Source organism: Euprymna scolopes, chromosome 1 (genome assembly GCF_053919585.1).
Source record: "Euprymna scolopes isolate OS-2025 chromosome 1, ASM5391958v1, whole genome shotgun sequence".
Taxonomy (NCBI): Eukaryota; Metazoa; Mollusca; class Cephalopoda; order Sepiida; family Sepiolidae; genus Euprymna; species Euprymna scolopes.
Window position 1 is genome coordinate 40,455,780 of NC_136482.1, and position 20,000 is coordinate 40,475,779.

At 32.5% G+C, this 20,000-nt stretch overlaps 1 protein-coding gene across 4 annotated transcripts in view; it reads left to right on the top strand.

Moving 5' to 3' along the window:
- LOC145293851 (uncharacterized) overlaps nucleotides 1-20,000 on the top strand; it is a 3,143,230-nt gene that overhangs the window by 2,243,482 nt on the left and 879,748 nt on the right. The window lies entirely within an intron of this gene.

Sequence of the window (20,000 nt, forward strand, 5' to 3'; positions counted from 1 at the left end):
AATATTAATCCATTTTCTTACACTGATTTTCTATTGAAAATTTCATGATGTTTTCATACAATTAAATTTTTTGAACATGTTTTATAGAAATCTCATTTTGCAGAGCAGAAATGGATTTTAAAACGGGCAACACTGGTTATATGTCGCTGGTATGAAATAAATGTAAGAATTAAAAGAAATCGTTGACACCCTCGCTAGTGAATGATTCTGTTCCGCCTTTTAATTTTTTCCTTTATCTATATTAAACTTCATATTTTTACCATATCAGGGAGACTTAAACTAAATGCATGAACTCATTAGCAGCATTCATGCCAGTATCACGTAAAATCTCGAATAATAGTGAATAAATGTCAATTATTTCGATATTGTCAGGAGAAAATTGTATGTGAACGCAGATCAAGTGGTGACAATTTAGCTCTTTGGAAAACGTTTACAATATTATAAATTGTGCAGATAGCAAAAGCTGAACGAGCAAATGTATTTTATCGTATACTTATATATTTTTGTTGATTGGGTTAAAATGGCTGATGGTGATATTGAAAATGTTTTCTGAAATAAACTAAGCTTGTCATATATAAAATTGGTCGAAACTTAGCATTTACTGGCAAATATCGTTATTTAAAAAATATATAAGTGAGAAAATTTAGTCGTTATTCATCTTTGCTTTTTGTTTTCGAACTATCAAAACAGCAGGATCAACGCGGTTAAAGTTTGAATTGTAAATATTAGTTGAAGTAACATGTTAAATAATGCTCTGTATAAAGAATTCTTGTAGGGTCTGTGTTCATGTCATAAGTAAATAGATAACGACAAGTGTCACTTGCTAAACACAATATCAACGATAGTACGAAAAACTTTCAAGACACCCCTCATAAGACATATATGTGCAACTAATCAAGTTCTGCTTATCTGCAGAGCATGCAAGCACACCAATTGTCCACAGAATATTTGCAATATATATATATATATATATATATATATATATATATATATGTATGTATATATATATAAGAAAATTTATCATTGAACATAGACTTAACTTATAAGCATGAAAAGAAATAAGTTACACATTTGTTTACTTATTTACTTCTTTCGGCAGAATAATAAAAAGCGAAACACCTATTTAACTTTGTATTTATACGTTTGTTTATATAGACCCACTTATAATAGACACATATCCATCCACGTATGTGTGTGGCTTATAATTATAATTAATATAAGTCATCATCAATCTATGAAGCAAAATAAAATAATGTTAGCATAGGTTTATACAATATTATTGCAGTCGGAATAATTTCTAAATGAAACCAATTAGTTATTGCAGAGACTAGTGTAGGTTGCAAACATCCCATGTAAAATAATGTTTTAATGAACCGAGCAAGATGCGACGTTGAGACCACCACGGTACTACCGTATTCCTGACAGAAATTTTAGTTATAAATAGTTAACAAGGAAACATGTATTTAAAAATGACTGTGTTTCATATTCATGATTTATTTATGAAAGGTATAAAATGAAAAATAGCGTCAGTTTAACTAAAATCGCTTGTACATTTGAACGTTCATGTTTGTATATATGCTACACGAAATCGTGTCTACTTTTTTTTCAACTGATTTTGATAAATATTAAGGGACTGTAAAACATATTTGCATAACATGGCAGAAAATGTGTATACACATGTCATATTGTCTTGCAAATGACCATGTGTTTACAATGATATTTTACATGGACCTCTTAAAAATATTTAATTATGGCGGAGTTGTATAACCATCATCCACATGCGTAATTTCTATACTGATAGGTTTTTGAATTTTTTTCACTGGATTATTATTGATTAGACACTAATCACCAGATTATGAAAAAACAATTGAAAAAACTAATTTAGATATTGAAAGTGTGCTCACTTTTAAGTTACAACGTTCTGGTAAATCGGTGACCTTTTTTTTTCTAAACACGGAATTCTCTTCGGGAGATATGAAATTGTGCCATGTTGACGAAGCAATGTATCGGCAGGCGAACAATATGAAAATTGATAACAGGATGAAAAATTATGAAACATTGTTCCAGCATGTTAGTGAAAGTTAGATTACTTAAAAAAATAAAAATAACAAAAGATTTTGAAAAAATAATGTTTGGAAAAAAAAAGGTTTTGAAAAAAAAAGGTTTTTGAAAAATAAAAGGTTTTGAAAAAAAAAGTTTGAAAAAAAACCTTCACCTTTCATAAAAACTATTTAAATAACACCCACAAACTCACTTTTCTAATACCAAAAATTAAATAAGTTAAAAGAGAAACTCGAAACTTTATTTTCATTAAAACATTTAAAAATCATATTAATTCTATTTGTTTCTTGGGGGAATAAAAATATTTCTGACTTACAAATGCTTTAGGCTCATGCCATTTTTACTTTATATGGCTTGGATATATCCGCGTTTTTATTGGTTACAAAATTGGTGACTGATTTACCAGAAGGTTGTAACTAAAAAGTGAGCACCCCTGTCAAATTTCGAAAAAATGATTTTGTTTTTCAATTTTTTCATAATCTGGTTAATTACTGTCCAATCAATAATAATCCGGTGGAAAAAAATAATAAAAAAGCTAACAGTTTAGAAATTACGCATGGGGGTGATGATTGTAGAATTCCGCCATAATTATAAATGTAATTGGTTCCGTAATTTTAATTTTACCGAAAAATATAAATATCCATTTAGAAATTGATCCATATTAGGTTGTTCTAGTAGCAACATGTTCAAAATGACGGATGTAATAGTCACCGATGATAGGTAAATAAATGAGGATGTAGAAAATATGGCGGAAACAATGGCAGCATTAAACAACGCAGTCTTCATTATGCACTAATAATTATAATATTGGAGCGTGAGTGAATAGGGAGAAGCGTTGTTTGGGAGGGAATCAGAGTCAGAAGTAGAGGATAATATAGCTACTCGGCCGTAGTCAGTGTTAAGATATGCGATGGTGGCGGGTCCTACTTAATTGTAATCTTTTGTAGACAACCCATACGCCGGCCTATTCCCTCGGGGGTGTACGTCATGTCAGATAGAATCATCTGTAAAACTGTGCATATGCCGGGTTGCGGATAGAATTGGAAGAGAAATGACTGGTGCGCATCGTTGTAGCGTTGAGGTCAACAGTATAGGGCGGCGCGGTGTTGAATGCAGTATCGACCATCGTTTAATTTAATTCTTTTAAACTGTGGTATTTTAGGTGAGTGTAAAAATGGCAGAATGCCAAGACTTTAGCTGAACCACTCCGACCTTCTATGACGCTTTTTCTTCTGTACATGAGCAATAATGTTTAATCCTATCAACCAAACAAATGACAGGAAAACGAATTTTATTATTATACATTACACAGATAATCTGTACATACATTTAATTACCCGTCTACACACACATGCATTCCCATAATTTTTAATTTTTAATTATTTAATTATTTTAATTATTATAGTAAAAAAAAATAATTATATATATATATATATATATATATATATATATATATATATATATACATATAATTTTGGTGTAAAAATCTGAACCCATATGCAATTTGCAATATAAAAATTTGAAGTTAACATACTAATTTATATATCTTATTGTAGTTATCAAATATTTACAGTTACACATAAGTTTTCAAACTGATTACCATCGTTTACCACACATTTTACTATCCAGGAGACATTTAATCCCTACATATTACTGAACATGTGTCCACCCCCTGTCATGGATTCTCCTTTTTGTGTGACGTACTTATTAAGTACTTCTAACGTAGTTTGTCTCACACCATAAATACTGATCTAAGATCACTTCATATGAAAATAAAAAGAGTCGACCTCAGATCAATGTAGCCATTCAATAAGTCATCACTTCTAATTATTTTTTTTACAAAATGTCAAAAAAATAAAAGAGAAAAAAAAGAAAAACGGCGACCATCTTCACAAAATGTAACGGATTTCTATCATATTCTAACTATACGTTTCTCCGAATTGCAAATTTTACATCATTTATATGTAGGATATAAGGATGTATTTTACTAATAAGTAGATATAGGCCTCAACCGTCATTGTGTTTTGGAAGAAAGTATTCCAAATTATTGTACTTTCTTTATATAGACTAACAAACTATAGAACTTTTGGCAGTATTTGGCGTGAGCTCCTTCAATTAAGTAACGATAATCGATCAATCGATAAAATGAATTATGTATGTCAATCGAACCGTTTATATAAAATAGAGCTTCGTTACCTTATAGGGTACGGTTTCCATTTGGTTTTGATTTTTTTTTTTAATTTCTACGAAGAACTAACCCCATAGAACTTTCCATGTAACCTCTATACTTATAATGTACATATGACGCTTTATATCGATGAAAGTTATTGCGTGATAAATTACGATAAATAGAACGTCTCGCTACACAAATTTACAATGAACCCTTTCGCAATGACGATATTGTCTTGATTGAGATGTCTGCATATATTTTAGAATCAGTTGCAGTTGTACTATCTTAATTTAGGGGTTGGTCATAGGCGTTTCTTATTTTGTACATACTATTGAAATGTTAACTAGGAGTTATTTCTGTAACTACTCCCTTTTTTGTAGCATCAATCTATCTGCGAATTACCGCCAGTTGGCACCGCCCTTCGCATAGAGAACAAAATTATATCTCAAGATTGGTTAGATTTTCTTGTATTTGTACCAATCTGAAAGATAAAATATTAATTCTCTTATTCTCACGTTATTATTTGGAAATCACGTGAGTAGTTATGAACAGAACAAATTAGTATTCTATTGCGACTTTTAATAATTTTAACGTGCATTTTATTTCAATTATTTGGAAATTTATTAATTTTACATGCAATCTCCTTAACAACTATGCCCACCACTTTTAACGCAAAATTATACTGATTAATTTCGAAAAAAAACTACCTGTTTGCGGAAAATTAAAAAGTGATATTGGTTTTCAGCATATCAGAAAAAAGGGAGAATTGTCATTTTACAGGACAATGTTAAGAAGAGAACCAAGCAAATATGTCCCGTTAAAAATTATAAAAAGTTCGGTAGTTATGTATTTTATGTACCTTGCTGAAATAATGTTATTGTTTCGAAAGCGATTCTTTACATAGAGAGGTGGAGGGTGTTTTGTAACTATTCTGTACTTCCATCTTACAATGTAATAAAAATACATCATTAAACTTGAAAAAAAAAACAATTATAAATAGTGCGGTAACAAAAAAAAAAGCACAACACTTCCGGTTAAATTTTTTTAAATAAAAAAAATACAAGAAGTTCTGTTTATATTGTTTAAAATAAAAATAAAGTGTTTATCCTCTTCTAATTGTTTTCATATTGTTTATTTTCTTAAAGAAATTTCGCGTACTAAAAATTTCATTCTGGAATACTGATGTCACTATATATATATATATATATATATATATATATATATATATATATATATATATATTGTTGGCACAGTAACATAATGGCGATTAGAGTTTGGTTTCTTATTTGATAGAAAGTTGTAAAATATTTTACCAAGTCAAGTCTTGACAATGTTTGTACTTGTGCAGTGCACGAACCATACTGGCATAATAACGTTATTATTTAGAAAGTCATTTTTCAGATTGAGAGGAGGTTTGTTAACTATTCTGCAGGTTTTACTTAACAGTTCAATGAAAAAAAAGTGAAGTTATTTCATGAAAAGCTTAGAAGCCTTTGAAATTAAGGATGTTATTGGAGTAAAATATACTTATCTCAAGGATGCAGGCGTCTTAATTAAAAGAGGAAGTAATGTCGATTGGCACTTGTATCGATTACCGTGTGCTGAAAGAAACTTTCTCATGAAAATTTATTTTTTAGCTCATCAAATTTCATTCAATTTTGTTTTTATTTGAATGACTGCTTTCGGGCCAAGCTTTTATTAGTTGAAATAGTCGCGTAGCGGTGTTTTGATTGTAATAAGTTGCAGACGAAAATCTGACTATTTTGGCGCATTTTCCTCAGCCGAATATTCGAACGTGAATACGTTATTGTTTTTTTTTTAAATTTTCTCGTTACGAAAATCATATTCAAGGAAATTAAGTATTCTACTGTAAGCGACGTGTAGAAGTAAACACTTAATTTAATGTTGAAATACTATCTGAAATATTACAGGATGTGCACACTGCAAAAACAGCGTATATTATTTTTGTAAATAATAATTATTTATCTAATTGGTCCAAAAAATAATAACATTAATAACAATAGTAATTAAAACAACAACAACAACAACAACAACAACAATAATAATAATAATAATAATAATAATAATAGCAACAAAAACGGGCATGCGGGTTCTAGACTAAAACACGTCTATAAATACCTGGGAGGTCTGGAAGCAGATACCATCAAAACAACAGAAATGAAGGTGAGAATCGGAAAGAAATACCTCAGGTGAACAAGCAATCTGGAAACTAAATTAGAAACACATGGGCAGTATCACTAGTAAGATACCCTAGACCGGTCATAGGGTGGACTAAAGAAGAACTTAGACAGTTTGATCAGAAGATCAGGAAATTCATTACCCTAACACTACATCCGAAGAAGTATGTTGAACGAGTCTGTTAAAAGGAAAGACGGTGGAAGGGGACTGGTCTGCACAGAAGACTGTGTTAATGCCACCAAGAAAAAATAGAAAAATACTTAATGCACAACACTGAAAGAATAATCATCAGCGGGAGACACAGAAAAAAATCAACAGCATAGACAACATATAGATAAAGGATAAAACACGAAGAGAAAAGTGGGAATAGAAACAACTAAACGGAAGATTCATAAGGATGACAAAAGATGAACAAAAACAAAATCACTGTGGCATAGATGCGGAAAGGATACATACCCCAACTGAATCCTTATTAACTGCATCACAAAATAATTCGATGAGAACCAAATACATGAAAGCAAAGATCAAGAAAACGCAAGAAAACAACAAATGCAGACCCTGTGGACAAAGAGGCAAGACTATAAACAATATAGAAAGTGAATGCAGCAAACTGGCTCAAAAGGAATACAAACACAGGCACGATCAAGTGAAAAGGGTAGTCCATTGGGAATTATGCAAATAATTGCATCTCGAACACACAGGCAAGTGGTACAAACATACGCCGTCAACAGTACATAATCACGAGCATCAGAAAATCCTTTAGGACATGGACATACAAACTGATAAACGCATCCAAGCAAGAAGATCAGATATCGTGTCCATTAACAAGAAATACAAATCCTGCCAAATCGTACACATTGCTGTCCCAGCCGACCACAGGGTCAATATCCGAAAAAGAGAGACCGAGCAAATACACAGAGCAAGGCAGAATGATGAAAGGTATATGGAGATGAAGAAAATCAAAATAATACCAATAATAGTAGGAGCACTATGAACAATCCCGAAAGCTTTGAAAAAAGAAAGGGAGATATAGGAATCAGAGGAACGACTGGGAAAATACAACGAACAACAATAATTAAAACAGCTAAAATATTAAGTAATGTCCTTGAATGTTTAGACTAACACAAATGAGTAACAAGTGTGGACCAGGTAAACTACTTCAGAGGAAACACATGAAACGCCACGTGGATCCAAGAACACTGAAGTTGCATATCTATGTTCTCTACTCTGCCATTACAAACAAAACTGACCCCTCCCCTCAAAAACGTGAGAACAAACAGCCAAAAAGACCGAGGAGAGTGCACTGACTAGATCTCTACTGGATAAGTGCGAAGAGACCTGAGACCTTGGGGAGGCTTATTGCCACTTAATTTCCAGTGAAAACCAATATCCGCTGCTTACGAGTAATCAATGACGAGCAGCTGTTGCGATAATTATTTGTAAATAGTATCTAAAGAGGTGGTGCGTACTGAAAATTTGGGGAGACTTTTTGTAACTCAGCTTCCAGGGAACGCTATAGGATGTTTACAAGAGGAAATCTTCGATAAGTTGTGTGAAAGCTCCTTTTGAGATAATAATAATAATAATAATAATAATAATAATAATAATAATAATAATAATAATAATAATAATAATAATAATAATATAGACACCGCCGAAAATGGCCGAAAAATCAAGTTCTTGTTGTTTTTTAAAACGAAATTAAATTTATTAATATCCATTATTTCTGAGAATTTTTTTTTTTCCAGAAAGATAAAATCCTGAATTTTATCATATAGGAAACAGAATAATGTATAACTTTTTCTACTATTTTTAATTAAATTTTAAATGTTAAATTTTCCCAAAAAAGTTAACAATTGATATTTTTTGTCTTGCATAAAAAACGTACATAAATATTTTTAAAAAGTTGTTGTTTTTTTTTAAATACTTAATATATTTATTTGTTATCTAACAAAGATTAAGGGTTATTTTCTATGAGAATATGCAAAAATATTATAAGTACATGGATTTCAAATAATTACACTTATTCATATAGGCAACCGGTTACTTCGCGTCGATCTAGACAATATTTACGTTTGTACTTGATAAAAAGCAAACTATGGAGGATCAAACAGGCCCCAAAACTTATTTTTCAGTGACGAAAATTTCAATGTATTATTAAGGCTGAGGCTAGCTAGTACCAGATGGGTGAACATTTGTATGAGTTTTTTTTATGTGTATGTGCGTGGGGGCCAGGACCCCCAATATGGGGGTGGGCAATTTAAAGAATAATAAAAAAAATATTTCAGCGCGTTTGGTCCACCGTAGTCGAAAGGCGGCAAATGTTTTCAAACGGGATCGAAAAAATGGTGCTATTTTTAACACAAAGAGCACAATATTTATCGAATTTATTTTTTGTTTATCGATTCTTCAAAGCATGCCCTGTTTAATAATGGTCATGCATTATTCGGCTCGCAAAAATTAATTGTTAATTTATTTATCAAATATTTTAAAATGGCTTTTTTCGTCTTAATATTTTTTTTGTTTAGCTTACCTTAAATTAATTATTTTACGTCACATATTCACCGAATTTCACACTTCAAAACTCAAAAGCGGGATAATTAAACACAATCGAAGTTCTGATATTCAGACGTCAACATAAGCTATGCAAACAGTTTTTTATTAAAATCTATAATCCTGTCCCTTACAACAACACAATATGTTTTGTTCAGTTTCAGATGATTATTTTAAGTATATCTGGAACCCCCATAAAACAAGGGGGGTGGAAGCGAAATATATATATATAAATATCGTTTATGAAAAATAAGTACAATGTTATAAACTTTCTTCTCTTAATAATCGCTGAAAATTTCGTATAGATTGGCTAATTACCTGATTTTTGGTAGCTTTTTTAAAAAGACGGTTCGTCAAAAAGTACTTACGTCCCCCCCCAGTTTGGCGGTGGCTATAATAATAATACCTCAGCAGAACAATAAACCTTCTAGATACCAAATTATATAGCAGAAACCTAATAAAAGGTATAAATACACGAGCTGTATAATTAATTAGAGACACAAGACCGTTCATATAAAGTACAAAACAATAACGAAGACACCTCGATCAGAAGATCAGGAAGCTCATAACCATAAACAATTTTCTACACCTAAAGGACGATGTTGACCAACTTTATGTGAAAGTAAAAGAAGGCGGGAGAGGGCTAGTCTGTATAGAAGACCGTGTATGACACAGAAAAAGAATTTGAAAATACATAACGAAAAACACGGTGAGGATAATCCTGGCAGCGAGAACGCTGAGAAAATCGACAAAATAGAAAACAGAGAGATAAAGTATAAGACAAAAAGAGGAAAATAGGAAGAAACACAACTACATGGTAGATTCATTGGTTGAGAAAAGAGCACATAAGCCGAGAAACTGACTCCCTAATAACCGCCTTACAAAATAATTCGATAAGGACCAACATCAATTCAGAGATTGATAAAACACAATAAAACAGTAGATGCAGACTCTGTGGAAAAAGGGACGAAACGATAACCCATATAGAAAGTGAATGCAGCAAAAGTAATACAAGAACAGCCACGACAAAATTGGAAGGGTAGTATGCTGGTAATTATGCAAACAACTGCATCGAGAACGCACACACATATTGTACAAAACTAAGCCGGCAACACTACTTGAAACCGAGAATCACAAAATCCAATGGGGGATCGACATACAAGCTGATAATCCCGTCCTCATGTAGTAATAATTAACAAGAAAAAAAACTATTGTCAAATCGTAGATTTGCTGTTCCAGCTGACCACAGGGTGAATATCAAAGAAAAGGAGACACAGAGCAAATAAACAGAGCTAGACATAGAGCTGAAAGGGATATGTAAGATGAAGGAAATCATAATAATCCCTTTAATTGTAGGAGCACAAGGAACAATCCCAAACAATTTGAAAAAAAGAATGGGAGAAATTGGAATCAGTGGATTGACTGGAAAAATGCAACGAATAAGAATAATGGAAACAGCATAAATATTAAGGAAACTCTTGCATGTGGAGACTGACGCACATGAACCACAAGCGTAGACCAAACTGCTACAAAGATAAAACATGAAACGCTACATGGAACCGAGAACATTGAAGCTACATACCTATAAGTTCTCTAACACCATCCTCATACCTATTACCACATCACTGTCCCCCTTCCCCTCAAAAAGAGTGATACCAAATAGCCAAGTAGCCCAATAGGAAGGAAAAACCTAGGAGTAAGCACTGACCAGACCTCCACTGTATAAGTGTGAATAGAACTGGAACCTTGAGGAAGCTTAGTGTCACTCAAATTCTAGTAACTACCAATAGCCAGTGCCAACGAGAAATCAATGGTAATCAGCTGTTTAGATAATGCAAATTCATGTGCAAATGTTATAGAAAGAGGTGGAGAGTACTGGAAAATGTAAGGAGACTTGTTGTCACTCAGCTTCTTGTGAACACCACATGCTGTATTCAATGACATTTTTGATGACTTGTGAGAAAGCTCCTTCTGATCCCGTAATAAAGATAAATATATAGGTATGTGTTCGTATTTTTTAATCGCTGGAATACTCATTTTTATAAAAACAAAGAATTACACACGCATTGGGAAGTGTTAGAATAGTTTTATGTGAAACTAATATGTGTGTGTCTAATCGATAAATGAATAATCAAAAATAAATAGATTTTGTTCCTTGTATTTATAAATTCAAAACAAAAAGTTAAATTACGTGTTATTTAACTTTTTTAAAGAATTAATACAAAGACATAATGAAAATACGTAGCATTCTATCCCTGGAATTGTCTTTTCGATTAAGTGTGTGCATGCGCATGAGCGAAAAATGTCGGCTTGTCTTTAAGTTATGTTTTACATGTAAATTTGCCGATTGCTGTACATGTTATTTATGCATGTAAATAAAGATATTACTCACTATAAACAATCGTTCGGGCGTTTACAAAGATGGCCGTTTCTAGTAGTATTTTTCCATCCAAAATGGAAAGTCGGTTCTACCTAACAAATCCTCTGTCTTGTTTATAGAATTAAAAATGTTTCTATTAAAATTAATCTCGTGTGTTATGATTACACAGGATATATTTTCTGTTGAGTGTTTATATTTCTCAAATAATACAATGACTATATATATATATATATATATATATATATATATATATATATATATATATATATATGTGTATATTTATGTCTATATATTTATATATATATATTTATATATTTATATATGTATATATATATATATATTACATAGGAGTAACCACTTATCAAGGCGTTGAGGTCACTCGAGGATAATAGTTAATGGGTATGCATAAGTCAATGTAGTTATAGGGTAATAAACACAAGTAGTGGGGATTTTGTAAATTGGATTACTTAGGAGGATGATTTATCAAGAACTTGTTTACGTTAGACTTTAAAACAATCATATTGCAGTTAGCTGGAAAGCAGGCAGATGGAAGAGAGTTCCACAGGCGTCCAATTCTAAGAAAGAAGCTTTGTTCATGAAATCTACGTTTAGGTTTAGGCACAGATAAAGAGTTGGGAAAATTATTGATAGAGGTTTTGGCTAGACAAAGTGAGAGTTTAACGCGGAGGGGCCATAGATTGAGCTCAGACGAGTCCTAGCCAGGAAAATATTCATAAAGCAGAGACAAGCTCGCAATGTCTCTTCCGAGGGAAAGAGGTGGCAGGGAAGAGAACTCTGTCAAGGCAGGGCAATTGCTTTTAGCAACTCCTAGGCAGATGTGGCAACAGTTCTCCATCATTAGGCATACCTGCCTTTTATATACGTAGAGAATTGCATCGGGAGTGAGATATCTATCAGAGCAGTAGAAGGATGCTACAATTTTTCCACCGACCTTGGCAACAGATTTTAGGCATATTTTATGACTTGGCATGGCTGGGTTCCCTATACCCCACCCTTGATGTTTTAATAAAAAGTTTGATCATTTTATTTTAATTTTCGGTGATTTTTATCAAAGGGATTTGACGTGAGCCGCAATTTTCCCTTGTGACTAATACTATACAAGTACTGAAATTTGTTAAAATGTTTTTTTCTTGCAAATAACAATTGAATATAGATGAGTATGTGTGTGTATATCTATATAAAACATAATTTTAATTAACGCTATACATTAATATAAAATAAGAAAACACTTCTGATCAGAAAATAAGTTTGAGGAAAATTTGTTTAACTATTAATATTTTTATTACACTGAAAACTTAGCAGACAACACCTCAAGTGTTCCCCGTCATCAAGCTGCGTTATGGTGTCTTAACCTTTAGTTTCCAGTGTTTCTGTGATATGACAATCAAACTAATGGAAATAAGACATGCTCTTACAAAGAAAATTGGCGCTCGCATTATTTCTCTTCCATTAAAAAAAGACTAACATTACACAATATAAAAATTAATTTCTCAAATAAAAATGATTTTTAAAAAAAAAAAAAGTGTACTTATATATATATATATATACATATATATATATATATATATATATATATATATATATTTCCACACGCGCGTGTGTGTGGTTCATTGTGTGCAATGCATTGTATGTGAATACAATTACTTATTAGACAGGCCATTTTCTTAACGCTAATATATCAGTAGATCGATAAATTGGTATGTTACACATTTTGTAACAGATTTGGCGATGATCCTATTCAAACTATTAACTGTAAAAATATAAAGAAAATAAATCCGTTCTTTTTTGTGTTTGCAGTCTTTCTACTCTATATTCAACGGTATAATGTTTCGATTGTTGATGTTATAATAATTTTGCTTTGTAAATTACGGTCAGTATTTTGTTTTGTTATATTGAATTTGTAATAAACCAATGGAATTGAGTAGAATGATAATCAAGGCGGCAGGTTTGTTGTATCCGTCTTACAAGAATATAATAAAATTGTTGTATTAAAGAATAGTATTACATCGTCTACGTTCAGTAGTACCGTTTCGTGTGATTCTATTCTATTCGAGTTTTATTTCGTGCGATTATATTCATGCTTGTATGTTACATGGTTTATGTTTGCGTTATATTTGCGTAGAACAGTTAATGGTAGACACAAAGACTTTTCTCTCCCTTCCTCTCTCTTTCTCTCTCTCTCTTTCCCTCTCTCTATCTCTCTCTCTCTATATATATATATATGCGAGTATATATATTTATGCATGCGTATATATATATATATATATATATATATATATATATACATATATATATATATATATATATGATAAAAGTTTGCAAACAGTACCTCTCCTTTAGTTTTTGGTCTACATACATTAAACTTTATATATAGGGTAATCGAACGCATGCAAAACTTTATATTTGGATGTCAGCCGGGGAGAATCTGTGCAAAAGTGTGATATTTATTTTTAAATTGGAATCGTTCCAGGTGAAAATCGAACGTTGGCATTACCAGTATGCTTTGGTAACGTAATAGTTATTGGAACATGTTTTTATTTTTAGCTATGAACAAACCATGTCTTCATAGCTCAAGTATTAACGTAAAAGGAAAACAAAGTAAATCGTAAGCTAAGTGTTTTGGTTTCGGACGCGCGCATGAGTCATTTTTTAAAAATCTTTCTAAATGATTACTATATATTTAGTCCAATATAAGATAATAAAAATACGAAATTTACATTAAACAAAATATCATATGTAAGCGTATTTCTACGACCGGGTAATGACGGCCGGCCTGCTAGTTTACTTATAAACCTATGAGAACTCTATTTTTATTTTTAAACAGCGCCTATTCGAACATTTTATTATAATTTATTCATATTTTTTATCCGAGGGTTTTCAATCCAATATTATTTTTTTACTTATTCAATAACATTGTGAATATGTCATGTTTTAAAGTCTAAAAATGTTCGCTTGATTTTAATAGCACAGACGTCCAAAATGTCAAAATCTTATGCACTCATTCATTAAAAAGGAAACTTTTAACTATTACACATCACGTAATGCCTAATGATTCTAAGTATTCCCTTTACATTTAAAATTTAACTTCCAATAATTGTTTCTGGCAAGGTTCGGTCCACGATCAATCGAAATGCGTAACTCCCTTTTGGGGGGAATATGGAAATTGCAAACAGATGACTGCATTTACCAATTGAAAATAAGAATTTAATTACAAAAGGCACTTCGATGCTAATGGACAAAACGTAGAAAATATTGCGCATTTTCGTTATTTTTTGTGTGTTTTATTTGATTTCCTCAAAAATAACGAAACTGTTTCATAAATAAGCGATTGAATTTATTTTGAATAACCATTGTTAGTCAGGAGACGCCAATATTCTGACAACATTAATATTAAAACTCAATCATCTCATTTGTAATTTTCCCTTTGTTGTTTTTGATCACATAGTTGTCTTCTTTGATTACGCCGGTTTAATCATTCTAACATTTTTTTTTTGACGGTTTGAATTCATTCACTCTTCCTTACATTTCTTCCATGGCGCTTATATTGGAATTCCTCGTCTTTTTTTTACGTCCAAACGCACATTAATAATTTCAATCACATGTATTTTTTATTACATGGAAACATACGTGTATTTATATTATTTGTTATAATGTTATGTAATGTTGCGGCATACTTCTGTTGTAATATGAAGAAAGGTAGAGGTCGCCATTTCTTATTGAAGAATTATGAAATTAAAATTGCTTTAATAAAGACAGTCATGGATATGCGAACGACTCTAAACAGTTTACTAATCTGGTTTTATCTTTCATCGTAATTTAATTACTAGTATTTTTTTTTTAATTTATAAGGCTGTTAGATTCATTTCACTATTATGCTGAAGTACCAAGTAACACCTGCATACTAAAGATAGTTTGCATAATTGCCAAGAATTAAAGATGAGTTGGTTCTATCACACGGATATATATATATATATATATATATATATATATATATACAAATATATATATATATATGACCATCACAGAGAAACCTTTGTGCCAGACGGTGCGAGATCTTGACCACACCTTTACTTAGTTGACATTTATAAATAGCCAGAAAGCGGAGAGTATATAGAGCGCCTGATATTCCCAAATGGTCAGCCATCGGGTACTATCACGGCTCAAGGTTGGGTATCTTCGGTTATCTGACGAGAACAGGCCAGTCAGCGTGATTATGCCATATATATATATATATATATATATATATATATATATATATATATATATATATATATATATGCATACACACAAACACACATATATAAGTGACATTTTAAGTATTTGTGGAAGGCGACTCAATAAAACTCCTTTCTTAATATTTAGTCTACCGACTTGTAATTTATGTATACCAGGCTATGACGTGTAACAAACTTGAAAGTGAATTTTTGCAAGTAAATATTGCTACTATGTTTAATTATAAAACATTGAACACAACCTTTGTTAATCGACCATATCCCGTATTATTTTGATTGTTTTACATATTTGCTGATTAAAAAAAAATGATAGAATTTTGTGTGTATTATTATAGTCGTAAAATAGTGAACTTCAATATCTAAAACAGTTAAATAGATATGTTTGACATTTTTATCATCAAGACGACCAGAAATATTAAATGTTACCTTCGGAATTGCGTCTTGCTGAAGACTAAATGCTGTGTCTCTTACGCGTCAATATAATTGAAAAGTCTTATTTTTACATATAAATCATCACTTATCAAGATCCGGAGGTCAGTCGAGGATAAGGGTTAATGGGTATACATTAATCAATACGATTATAGCGTAGTAAACATAAGTAGTGGGAATTTTATAAATTTGATTACGTTGGATTTGAAGATAATCAATTGAAAAAGGCAGTCGTAAGAGAGTTTCACAGGCGTGCAGTTCCGAGAAAGAAGCTTTGTTCTTGTAATTTACATTAAGGAATATGCACAGACTAAGCGTGTGGGAAATTATTGATAGTGGTTTCGGCCAAACGAATATTTTTTGTGTGTTTGGTGAGGGGGGCATAGATTGAAGCTCAGATGAGCACTTAGCATGAAAATAATAATAAAGTAAAGACAGGCTCGCAACATGTCTTCTGTGGGAAAAGAGTTGTAGGGAAGAGAAAAGGGAATCCCCCCACTGAGCTACGAATTATTTTTGAAATCTGTAAAGGCACGATACGCTGCTTCTAGCATCTCCCGCCCAGATGAGGAAACAGTACTCTATCGTGCGCCGTACCTGGCTTTTATATCAGTAGAGAATTGCATCAGGAGTGAGATATGTATTCAAACAGTAGAATGATCAAACCATTTTTTCAGCGACTTTGGCAATGGATTTGATATACGTGTTCTATTTCACGCCGGGAGTAAATGTCAAGCATAGAAGCTTGTCAAAACAAGAAACCTCCCCAAGACGAGATCTGTTCGTCTACATTGGTACCAGATGGGAATTAGAGTGTTGATTATTCAGAGATAGAAGCTTGGTTTTAGATGCATTAAAAATAACCAGTAACCGCTTTCCGATTGTACCATGTGCTCAAGATCAGATGAGAGAAAATCTGAGTAGACCTATGCGCTACCATAGATTGTAGTGTCGTCAGCATAAATGTCTACGAATGATGTAAGGATGTGATTTGGAAATAATTAATGTATACCAGGAAGAGACTTGAGCCAATTATGGGTCTCTGAGGGACCCCAGCATAAATACTAAAAACACTTCTCATTTCTGTCCATTAACCACTACATTTTAGAACCCACCATCGGGAAAGAATTTAATAATTGAGAAGAGATTTACAATACTACGATAGTATGAGCTCTTGTTACGTAGACCTTTATGCCATACATTATTAATGCCCTTTGAGATGTCAAGAGACATTTCATTCGAGAGAAAGCCTCCGTCGAGACATTCACTAATCCTTTGCGATATAACTGTAAACATTATGCTGTAGATCTCGCAGACACGGACACCATATTGCACGTCATTAGCTTTTTTATTGGAGATGGTTGACATCTTTATTTAACAGATTCCAGCAGATTGCTCGTGATGCACAGGAGACTTATTAGTCTGTACTGTGAGTAAGCTGAGCGATCACCTGAATTCTTTAATACAGGGCATACTGGTGAGATTTTCCAAGATGTGTGTAAGCACTTCTCCTTAAGACAACGCTTATATAACTTTGTAAGTATGGGCGCTAGTTATGGTTGAACTTTTGAGCGCTTTAATTGGAATACCGTCAGGTTCAGTTGCTTCACTGGAGTCAATGTTTTTTTTTTATTAGCTCGGCAACATCATGTACAGATATTCGTATTTCTAATACTGTGTTTACAGATACACGAGGGAATACTGTGGGTTGGCGGTCTTTGTCATAAAGGGTAGAATAAGCGGGAACGATCTTGGCAAATAGTTTGTATTTATCTGATGCTGACGAATTACCTCAGGCCCAGTGATGATAGTTGGGATAGATCACACACTTCTGTTCAGGATTCTGTTCGCTATTTTACAAAACTGGTGGGAACCAAGATGCTGATAAGCTACTTTGTACTTGACGGACTGAGCATACAACTCTCTCCCATTCTTGTCTTACTTTTATACCGTGGTTGCTGGTTTTCCTGAAAGAAGCTTTAACCTCAGTACATCTATTACGCTGAAAGCAATGGAAGAAGTGATTTCAATGACAGCAGCATATTCAGCAGAGAATCACGGTTGGCTGTTAGGTTTTTGCTGGACATTTTAGAGCGTATGAAAGCGGCTATACCTACAATTAACTAGTCCTTCAGGTCTGATACTATAGAGGGCATATCCCTTTTAACATGGAACGCAGAGGTAGATCTGATATAAATGTGCAGAAGCTACCTCAATCAGCAAAAGTGTATCGATATACTGTATGATGAAGAGGTACGTTAGAGGACCTATTACATTTTGTTTTTATCTTAACTGATACAGCAAAATGGTGTAAGATCCCGCTAGAGACAAAACAAAATATAAACATACCTCAGGTCATTTGTGAGAGAAAGGTCTAGGAGACTGCATACTCGCCCTCTGTGTTGGGGAGACGTGTGGCTTCATGTACAATCTAAGTGAGGTAATAAGCTGTAGAGAAATCAAGGGTCTTATTTGAGTGGGTTAACCATATTGAATTGTGAACATTAAAGTCTCCACGGATGTGAATATTTGCTGTAGGAAAACTTTATCCCATGACGAGTACGTACTATATATTTTTTTAAATATTTCCATTTTTTAATGTCAATGGAAAACTGCACAAGTACCCAAACCCTACAGAAAAAAATCACGTAATTTCATCAAGTAGTTATTTTTTTATAGCGAAAAAAGAAAAAAAATCAACGCTACAAGCGAAATTAAACAGAAAGTTCAAGTAGGGGGATTTCCCTTTTTTTTATAGCGAGGCCAAATTTCGCGAATTTGGCCTTTTTTTAAAGCAGTTTGGCCTTCAAAATTTCTGTTTGGCCATTTTCTTCACCGATGAAATAAAAAAGCAAATAAAAACAACGCAATAAAACTTTTAAAAATACGGCACACTTTTGTTGTTCTTGTTTTTTTTTTTTTTTGGTAATTTTCCTTATTTTTTTAAATTTTCAAGATAATACTATTAAATGGACACTATTATGCCAAATAAGCCCCCCTCCAAAAAAAATGCACAAAAATTCGAGATTTAAGGTTTTGACGAGATAATTTAGCGAATTGTCCGGACTATTGCGAGATAACCATCCATTAGTTTTTCCTGGAATTTTGCCACAAAGTCTATTTCATTACATAGATGAGCATAGTAACAGCATTTTTTTTGCCGAAAATTCCCGTTGCGTCTCCAGATTTCATCGGTGAAGAAAAAGGCCAAACAGAAATTTTGAAGGTCAAACTGCTTTAAAAAAAAGGCCAAATTCGCGAAATTTGGCCTCGCTATAGCTTACTGTTTGGTTAAGAATCAAGATGGCTGAATTATTAATTACTCGCTTATAAGACTATCATTACACACAAAAAAAAATATAGATTTATTTTTGGGTAAATTTCCCCCGGGTTTTCCTTTCACTTGAGTAAATAATGGTATTTTGTTATATATATGGCGTACTATTATCCTTATATATATGATGTTTATGTTTATAACAACATCTTAATACGGCGCTGCTGATCCATAGTCGTTTCCACTGACGGATGCCACACACATGTTTAAGTGCCTGTGTGTGTCTGTGTGTCTGTGTGTATTTCCCTACGCTAAAACTCTGTCAATTTTAAGCCTAGAGATTCGAAATTTGATATACAGGGTACTGAGATTTGGGAAAATCGATGTGATAGGTTTTCGACAGAAATTTGGCGATTAAGTGGTCAATATTCAACGATTTGACCTTTGAGAACTCTACCAAACTCCTCATACAATTTTGGGTCTAAACAGTAAACACGTGATATTTTAGATATAGATTCCTTGGACATGGATCTAACTTATTAACTTTACTTGATCCCTAAACAATAAATGTTAAGAGGTCATAATAGGGGTCAAAGTTTTAAAAAATTGACCGTTTGTTTTTCTCAGCATTAACCTCAAAACACCTGGGCAACGCCGGGCACCGATTGCTAGTATCTATAT